We start from the raw sequence: 10,641 nt of genomic DNA on the forward strand, positions 1-10,641 counted from the left end.
ACAGGTATCAAGTATCAAGTATCAAGTTTATTTGTCTTCCAGAAAACACATGTGACAAAATATAATAGAGTATAATCATAACAGTACAATGTAGAACAAAGGAAGACGAGGAGACCTTGGTTGAAGCACAGCTTGTTAAGTTAAGGCCCCCTCATATGATGTGACAAAGATAACTTATTTATGAATACAACAACAAATATGGAATATATAAAACTATTTACAAAATACTCTCAGAGAACAACTACCCAACGTTGCATCTAATATGATCTAATATGGACAAACCCAAGCCGACACCAAGTCGAGACATCAATGAGTTATTGCTCTCTGAGTGCAGAGGTCAAGTAGGAATATATGGTATGTAGTATGTACAGATGAGAAAGAAGAAGAAAAAAGAAAAGGGATAAAGGGGGTTATATGTCAAAGTCAAGAATTAACGGAAAAAAGATCAAGAGTAGAGTTAAATATGCTACAGTACACTAACAATAAAGCTTGATAACACATTCATGTGTCATCGACATACTTGTCAAGAAAATATGACTTAAGTCTACGTTTAAAAACTGAGATACTTGAAGCATTTGTTATGGTAGTATCAAGTGAATTCCAGAACCTGGGGCCAGTGGACATTAGTGTATTCAAAGTGAAGGTTGTCCTTGCATATGGTAAATGGAGAGCAGAAGCCTGTCTAGTATTATAGCTGTGAATTTGGTTATTTCTTCTAAAGATTTGAGCAAGGGCAGGAGGGAGGTCTCCAGAGTGAATGCTAAACATGAGCATTCCAAGTTGCATTGAATAGAGATCTTCTAGTTTTAGAATACTGTTTTCATAATAAAGTAGATTTGTATGTGCACGATAATTTGCTTTACAAATTATTCTAATAACCCGCTTCTGCACAACAAAAAGCCTGTGGATTTGAGTTTTGGATGATTTGCCCCATGCCAACATACCATAATTGATATATGATAAAATAAGAGTAGAGTACAAAATGAACAATACCTCTTGAGGTATACATGATCTCAACTTATAAATAACACCAGTATTTTTTGACACCACTTTACTTAATTTGTCCACATGAGTTTTCCAATTCAGTTTCTCGTCTATGTATATTCCAAGAAATTTCGTTGAAGTTACTCTCTCAATTGGGTTATTATTGAATGCCACTTCGCCTGGCAAAATATTAACTGAATTACTGAACAGCATATAATTAGTTTTCTGAAGATTCAAGGATAACTTATTAGCATTAATCCACTTCATTACTTTTCGAAACTCTTCATTAACAGTTTTCAACAATGTTTGTGGACATCTATGAGAAAAAAATACACTTGAGTCATCAGCAAAAAATATGAATGATAATACACTTGATGAGCGTTGAAAATCATTAATATACAAAATGAATAAAAAGTGGTCCCAAAATGGATCCCTGGGGAACACCACATGTTACTTTTTGGGGACTAGAGTCAATTCCATTTAAGGACACATATTGCTTTCTATCAGTTAGATAACTTCTAAACCAATCCAAGGCGACTCCCCTGACACCATAATGACATAATTTACTTAAGAGAATTTCATGGTCTACAGTATCAAAGGCCTTGGAAAAGTCTAAAAATGTACCAATGGTGTGTAAGCGACTATCTAAGGCAGAAGCAAGTTTATCTATAAGGTGTAAGATTGCATGTGTTGTTGTATGCTTCTCCCGAAAACCAAACTGATAATTACTGAAGACACATGTTTTGTTTAAAAATGTTATAGTTCTTACATAAATAATTTTTTCCAGAATTTTTGAAAAACAGGTTAACAAAGAAATCGGACGATAATTTGTCAGTAATTGAGAGTCACCTTTTTTAAAAATTGGTACAACTTTTGCGATCTTCATGTTTATCGGTACAACTCCGCTTGACATAGACAAATTAAAAATATGAACTAGTGGTTGAAGGATACCGACAATAACTTGCTTAATAAGTTCGTTCCCAATATGATCATACCCAGGACTTTTCTTGTTCTTGAGGGCTCTAACAATACCAAGCAATTCTTCTTCATTTGTGGGCACCAGAAATAAACTTTGCATGTTAGGTTCTACTAAGTAATCATGAAAATCAGTTTGACTGTTAGGAATATTTTTTTTCAGATTCGGACCAATATTACAAAAATATTCATTAAACTTTTCCACTATAATATTTTTATCTTCAACCATTTGGTCATCTATATTCATTTGTATTATACTTGTTACTTTAGATGCTTTTTGAAATACATTTCTTATCACCTTCCACGTGCCCTTGATATTATTGTAAGTTGTAAACTGTGCTAAATAGTATTGTTTTTTGGCTGCACGCAGCACAGAAGTCAGAGTATTTCTGTAAACGGAATATTTCCTTTTTAGAGCTACCGTCCCTGCTTTCTTATACTTATAAAACAGCTCATTTTTCTTATTTATTGATTTCAGCATAGCATTGGTGACCCACGGCATACGTGGAGTTCTTCTACGGTTGTTTTTACTCTTTACTACTGGAATATTAGCATCATACAACAATAAAAACCTATTCATGAAAATATCGAAGGCACTCTCATCACACTGATTCAAAAGAACATCACTCCAGTTTGTCGCCAATAACGCCTCTCTAAACTGATTAATATTTTCTGGGGTGTTTCTTCTAACATAAATGTTCTTATGGGTGACTACAAGTTTTTTTCCCAAAGGAATTACAGTATACACAGGAAAATGGTCAGACAAGTCCGACACAACAATAGTAGATAAGGGAAAAGGTTGTAAGTTACTAAAGATATTGTCAATTAGAGTAGCAGAGGATTCAGTTACTCTTGTTGGTTTTGTTATCAAGGGCAACAAAGAAAACGACAACATCAAATTCAGGAAATCATCAACATGAGCATCAACATTGTGCTGTAAAAGGTTTATATTATAATCTCCAACCAAAAATAAGGATTTACTGTTAAGTGACTGGCTTTCCAAAACTCTCTGCATTTCGTCCAAAAAAATGTTCAAAATACCATTGGGAGGTCTGTACACGACTCCAATTACGATATTATTTTTACCAGAAATAAAGACTTCAACAAATAAAGCTTCTAGATTTTCAGTCATAACATTAAGCTCGTGACATACTCGATATTCGAGCCCAGACGGAACATAAAGGGCAACACCACCACCACGTCTGTCTACTCTACTATTGCTTAACAAGTTATAACCTGGAATAACAAACAAATTTGCATCATTTTCATTGGTGAACCAAGTTTCAGTGACACCAATGGCAGTTAAGCCTGAGCTGATTTTGTTCACAAAATGATGTCACATGTTCAAAATTTCTACTCATGCTGCGGATATTAAAATGAAGAAGGGAAAGCTCTTTATCTGTGGCATTTTTAACTGACTCAAAGAACTGTTGTTCTGTAGAATAATTACATCTTAAAGAAATATTTTCAATGCTGTCACTGATATCACTCAAGCTAGCTTCAAGAAAATTGCAAATATTATGGTCATCTATTTGAGCCATGATCGGTCAAGATAGGTGACAGGATAAACACGAGTACTGATAACATAGACATAAGGAAACGGCTAGCTAACTTAAATACAACTAGAAAGATAAACACTTGAGACATATAGAATATGAGACAGCAAGTTGGAGAGGAAAAAGGAAGGTATAAACAGGGAAAGGAAGACAAAAAAGAACAGAATGGAAAACATATATATAACTGCGCACAGGATACATTGCGCAGATAAGTAAAAAGACAATTCATATGAAGAAAAAAAACAAAACAACAACAGTACCAATAGTGTAGTAAATAAAAAGAGATGTTTTAAATATCATGTGGCAAGAGCTATCAAGTTATTTATAGACAAAGGTTGAATTTAGAGCCTGGCCAAGTCCGCTTCAGAAAAGATGGTTTTCTTCATTTCTTTGCCATCGGTTGCTGGCAACAAGGCGATGACTCGACCATCCCGTGTCCAAGCAGCTTTCACCCGTTGATGGTCACGGGTCATCTTGAGGAGCTTGGCGTTATCGCGCGTGAGGTCCTCCTGGATGGATTTTCTCGTACCCGCGAGCTTGCGTCGACTCCCGAGGACCTCGTTCCTCTTCTTGAACGACAGGAACTTGACAATTATGGTGCTTGGACCCTTTGGACCAGGCTTAATAGCGGAATTCACCCGTTGAATATGGTCTATGTCCCCCTTCTGGAGGTGAACGCCAAGGGAGGTGTTCACCAGATCAACTATTACATCCTCTGAAGGCACCCCTTCAACCTCGGGGATACCAAAAAATCTGAGAGAGTTTCTCCTACTGTATTGCTCTTGGGAGTTAACATCCCTTCTCAGCAGACTGAATCGTTGACCCGTGCCATCATGGCTTTCCTTCAGCAGCTTAATTTCTTCTCTATTTCTTTCTTCAGAAAGCTCAAGGTCAAGGATCCTTGCCTCCTGCCTTCCTATTGACTCCTCGAGCTTTCTCTCCCTCTCGGTGGAAGCATCCTGAAGATGTAGAATCATGGCCGCTTGCTCATCAATCTGTTTTTGAAACTTAGCTAGACTTGAGTCAACATGTGCTGAGACTAGCTGCATAAATTTCTCATCATGAAGTATATCGGTCATGACTGCCTGAATGAGAGAGGCAGTTTCCTTCTTCTCCCTAGCCGATCTAACTACAGGTAACTACAGGTAACTATAAGAATGATGTAAAATATCTTCCACATTCCTGATAGAGAATTGCCGTTCGGTCTACAAGCAGTTCGTCTACCGTTACCAATTTGTCTATTCCCATATGATCTATACACCCAGCCCGTCTACTGCCCACATGATCTAATAATCATTTCGTCTAATCATCATTTGGTCTAATTTCCGTATGGTCTTATCTCCAATTAGTCTTCAACCCATTTGGTCTAATGTTCAGTTAGTCTAGTAACCAATTAGTCTAATTCCCAGTTTGTCTAATGCCAATTTCGTGTACTGTCCGTAAGGTCTAATAATCGTGTTATGATCATTAATTTTTATGATTAAATAATTAGTAGACCATTATGCATAGTGCACAAAATGGGCATTAGACAAACTGGAAAGTAGACCGATTGGTATTAGACCAAAGTGGTGGCAGTGGTAGTGCTTGTGGTAGTGGTGGTCAGGCGCGTACGCAGGGGGGGGGTTGAGGGTTGAAAATCCCCTTTGGTATTTTTATGTCTGTAAACCCCCTAACCCCCCCCCCCTTTTTTTTTTTTAATTATTTAAAAATTAAAAAAATAAAAAATTCCCATGACTGACCTAAAAAAGGTGACCTTACCCCCCCCCCCCCCCCCAAACGGAGCCAAAAGTCAAATTTTCAAATCTCGAGACACAAAAAAAAGTGTCCTTTTAATATTCACATCTTTCAAAAATACATATCTGTTTTAAATGGAAGTCGTCTGGTAGTTGTCTGGGGGTAGTAGCAGAGGAGAATTTTGAAGAATGGGAAGGACATTAAACGTATCTCCTACATGTTTCATGGGCACAGCATTATAGAGGTTTGAGGTATGTGAACTATAACACTTTGAGGATCAAAGTGACCTGTGCTCATAATGGGAAATTATAAGAATCGAGAACGAATCAAACAAATATCAAAAAAATCAGACAAATATTGTATTGACCCATAGAGCTAGACAGAAGCAAGATGTTTTTACTTTTCCGATTTGATCAGAATATACGAGGAGATTATCCCTGAACTTAGCCTCAAATTAACCGATGACATTAAAAACTCTGCATCACTCCAAAGCTTTAAAACTCAATTATTAAAAAAAAAATTATTGTCAATATGCAATTCTCTTCGTAGCTCAGTAATAATACATGTATTCCAATTACCCCCCCCCCTCCCCTTGTTTAACTATGTTTACAATGTGATATGATTATGTTGGGGATTAATCCTGCCAAGCAACTTTGCTTTTGTATGTTTGCCCTCAGCATACTGGTTTATCATATTATTACCCTCTTGTTCGTCACGTCACTTACTTGTTTTTCTTGTTAATAATAGTAATAATAACACATTTTTATATAGCGCATTTCAGAACTGACAGAACTCTCAATGCGCTTTAAATCCAAGTTAATACCTCATTCTACACTTTAAAATACAAAACAATATCAATATCTTATTCTACAGTTAAGATACAAAACAATATTAAACAAAAATAATTATCTGAAATTAATCTACGGAACATGATTTAATCAAATGCATCATTGAAAAGATATGTTTTGAGATGTTTCTTGAAGCGTTCAGGGTTATTTTGAGAACGAAAAGTTGGTAGAGAGTTCCAAAGGGTTGGGCCGCTGTATGTCTTTGTTCTACTTGCAGAAGTTTTTGAGTGGATGACCTAAGTGATCATATAGGGTTGTATGAGGATATTAGTTCAGATATGTAGCGAGGAGCGAGACAGTGGACGCCATTGAAGATGAGAAGTAGGACTTGAAGTGGATTCGGGATTTAATAATGGGCAGCCCAATGAGCCAGTGAAGTTCAGTATCTTTGAGGATGGGCGTGATTTGGTTGCGCTTCTTGGATCTGGAAACAAGTCTTGCTGCTGAATTCTGAATTCTTTGGAGTTTTCTTGTATCTTTATCTGTATGTATGTTATGTATGTATTCCTTTTTGTTTTGAAATGTACGTTATTTTTATTTGCATGTTTGTATTTTTTTAACTTGGAAAATAAAATGAAATGACACACTCAAGGGCAATGGCAGAGACGACGATAGAAGTGTACAGGGCAAGAAGAGATAACTCTGTCAGACCATGGCCCCTACCTTCAGGAATGGAAAGTTCAGTTCAGTTCCCCAGTATGAGCGTTTTTAGGTAGGGGTGAGACCGTTATCACTACAAGTATTCCAACTTCGCTAGAGTAGTTAGGAGAGGTACGAGTAAGAACATACAACAGCCAGTCATCACACGAGCAGTTAGCAGGGTGTGGAACGTGAAAACATATCGCATTAAATTTGTTACCAACATGAGAGCATTTAGATGGAAGAAGGGAGTGAAAACTGAAAACACAATCATATGGCAAGTATACCTCCATCGCAAGAGCAGTACGGAGTAGGAGGGAGTTACAACTATCAATACATGAATCCTCCATTGCGAGAGCGGATGGGAATGGGAAAAGGGGTGTTAACATATCACTCTCCATTGCGAGAGCTGTTACTTGAGTGAAACGGGTGGAGGGGGTAAATCTCATCATGGCAAGAGCCAAAAATGTAAATAATATAATGTTTTTCTCACTGTACAGCAAACGTATATAGGAAGAAGGGTGAGTATATGAAAACTTTGTATCATATAGCACATTAAAACTTTCTTTCCACCACAGTGAGCACAGGACAGAGGTGTGAGGGGCATACCAACCATGGAGGGCTGGTTGGAAGATATTTTGAATGTATCTTAAATATCCTTTAGACGGAAGAGTTTGGATAAGAACATAATTATAATAGATTGTGATCTTTATTGTACATTGATAAGTGCTTTGTCCACACACCATTTCTGCACTTCATGGCACTCCCTGCAGCTACTCGCCTCACCTATCCATCCAGGTATAGCTTCTGAGTGAGCTGCCAAAGGGATTACCCAATCATCAGTACACAGCTAGTCTTTCCTCGGATTGGTCAGATCGAAAGAGGGTGATGTTTGCCCAAAACATAGCTTTATTCCTGAAATGAAGAAAAAATGGTTAACATGGTGTCAGAAAATCGGTGAAAATAAACCATTAACAAATCATATCAAAGCGAATAAAAATGTAAAGAGAAAGCACATAATCTTTTATTCCACCACTATTGGTGGAAAGTGAGGTTGGATATAAAATTTTATATTCCACATACTAAGAATCTTGCACTACGATTGGTCATAAGTAAATCACGTGATCAAAGATAGTTCGCCTATCATTGATGGGAGAAGCAAAAAGTTCGTTGCCCTTTGTAGATAGTACTACTATCTACAAAGGGCAACCCACTTTTACTAAAGATAGAGGTACTATCTACAAAGGGCAAAGCACTTTCACTGAAGATTATCCAAAAGCGCTCTAAAATAGGCGTAATTAAGCGCGCATTACCAATGAGCGCAATTAAAGCAAACACATGCGCGCACCGTAACCTCAAGGGGTTGGGTTAAACTTTTAACCTTTTTGGTGTGAATTTGGGCCTCGTGTCTTTCATGTAGATGCGTACACGTCCTTTCTTGTTGTAGTTATATTGTTTTTAGATGTGGAATATAAAGCAAATAATCACCTTTTGGTTTCAGGCGATGGCAAAGTATCACTTCCTCGTCGATCAGAATGTATACGCTATCTTTCCTCAGCTTCGCTTCGGAAAGATAGCTACATCCTGATCGCCTCGGAAGTGATAGTTTGTCCCATCACCTTCACCAACGGTAGTTATTTGCTTAATAACCCAATCTTTGTTTCTCAACTGATGATTAAAAGAGGGGTGGGAAATAACATACGGTCTTTATTCCACCAATGTAGAAAACAATCTACCAATGTAGAAAACAATCTACCAATGTAGAAAACAATCTACCAATGTAGAAAACAACCTACCAATGTAGAAAACAACCTACCAATGTAGAAAACAATCTACCAATGTAGAAAACAATCTACCAATGTAGAAAACAATCTGCCAATGTAGAAAACAATCTACCAATGTAGAAAACAATCTACCAATGTTGATGGAGAGAGGGGAGGAACGCAAACCACAATCTTTGTTCCTCCATTTTTGACTGGAGGAACGCATCACACAATCTATATTCCTCCACTATTGATGGAGAGAGGGGAGGAAAACATTACACAATCTGTATTCCTTCGCTGTTGATGGGAAGAGGGGAACAACGTTTATCAATATGTGTGTTCCTCCACTATTGATGTGAAGAACGCATCACAAAATCTGTATTCATCCACAATGATTAGACAGCAGGGGAACCCATTAGTCATTACACACTCCTTTTTCCTCAACTCTTGATAAGAGGAACACATCACACAACATTGTTCCTTTACAATTTATGGAACAACGGGAGGAACGCATAACATAATCTTTATCCCTCCACAATTATGTGAGAGAGGGGAGGAACGTATTACAAAATTTCTTGAGGGAATGAAAATGTAACACAAATTTGTTGTTCCACTATGGAAAGAGGGGAGGAGAGCGTTACACAAACTTTTTTTTCCACTATTGATGGAAAGAGGGGGAGAAAAAAATTTACACACAATGTTTATTCCCCCGCTTTTGGTGAAGAGAGGAGAGGAACGCCTTACACAATCTTTGTTCCTCCACTTTTGATTAGAGGAACGCATCACATAATCTTTATTTCTCTACTATTGATGGAAAGGGGAAGGAAACGCATAACACAATCTAATTCCTCCACAATAAATTGATGAGAGGAGGGAGGAACGCATTACACAATCTTTGTTCCTCCACTATTGCTGACAGGAATGCATTACACAATCTTTGTTCCTCCACTATTGCTGACAGGAAAGCATTACACAATCTCGTTCCTTTATTATTTTTGGGAGGAACGCATCACGTTATCTTTATTCCCACCACTGTTGATGGAAAGAGGGGAGGAAAACATGACACAATATATAATGTTCCTTCACATGTATTGATGGAAGGAGGTGAGAACACATCATACAATATCTGTTTCTCTACTTTTGACGGGAAAGGGGAGAAACGCATAACAAAATCTATGTTCCTCCTCTATTGATGAGAGGAACGCATTACGTAATATTTATTCCCACCATAATAATTGATGAGAGGAGGGAGAAACGCATCTCACAATCTTTGTTCCTCCACCGTTGATGAGAGGAACGCATCTCACAATCTTTGTTCCTCCACTATTGGTGAGAATGAAGGCATCACACAATCTTCGTTCCTCTATTATTGATGGGAGGAACGCATCACGTAATCTTTGTTCCCACCATGACTTGAGGAGGGAGGAAAGCATTACACAATTTTTATTCCTCCACTGTTGATGGAAAGAAGGGACGAAAACATGATAAAATATTTATTCCTCCTCCATTGATTAAAGAGGGGAGGAACGCTTTACACACATATTTGTTTCTCCACTATTGATGGGAGGAACGCATCTCACAATCTTTGTTCCTCCACTGTTGATGGAAAGAGGGAAGGAAACCATGACACAATATATTTTGTTCCTTCACATTTATTGATGGAAGGAGGTGAGAACACATCACACAATATCTGTTTCTCTACTTTTGACGGAATGGGGGAAGGAACGTATTACACAATCTTTAATCCTCCACTATCGATGAGAAAGGGGAAGGAACGTATTACAAAAATCTATGTACCTCCTCTTTTAATGGGAGGAACGCATCACACAATCTTATTCCTCCAATATTGATATAAAGACGAAAGCGAAACATAACATAATCTTATTCCCCCACTTTTGTTGGAGGGGAGAAACAACAATCATTATTCATCAAATGTTGATGAAAAGAGGGGAGGAAAACATGATAAAATTACAACATCGTTGTTCCTCCACTATTAATGATAGGAACGCATCATACCATCTTTATTCCTCCAATTTTGATAGAAAGAGGGGAGGTAACATGTCACAATCTTTATCCCTTAACGATCATTGATGAGACAGGGGAGGTACGCATTACGCAATCTTTGTTCCGCCACGTTTGATT

This window comes from Strongylocentrotus purpuratus, unplaced genomic scaffold (assembly GCF_000002235.5).
Source record: "Strongylocentrotus purpuratus isolate Spur 01 unplaced genomic scaffold, Spur_5.0 spur5_contig_857, whole genome shotgun sequence".
NCBI classification, from domain to species: Eukaryota; Metazoa; Echinodermata; class Echinoidea; order Camarodonta; family Strongylocentrotidae; genus Strongylocentrotus; species Strongylocentrotus purpuratus.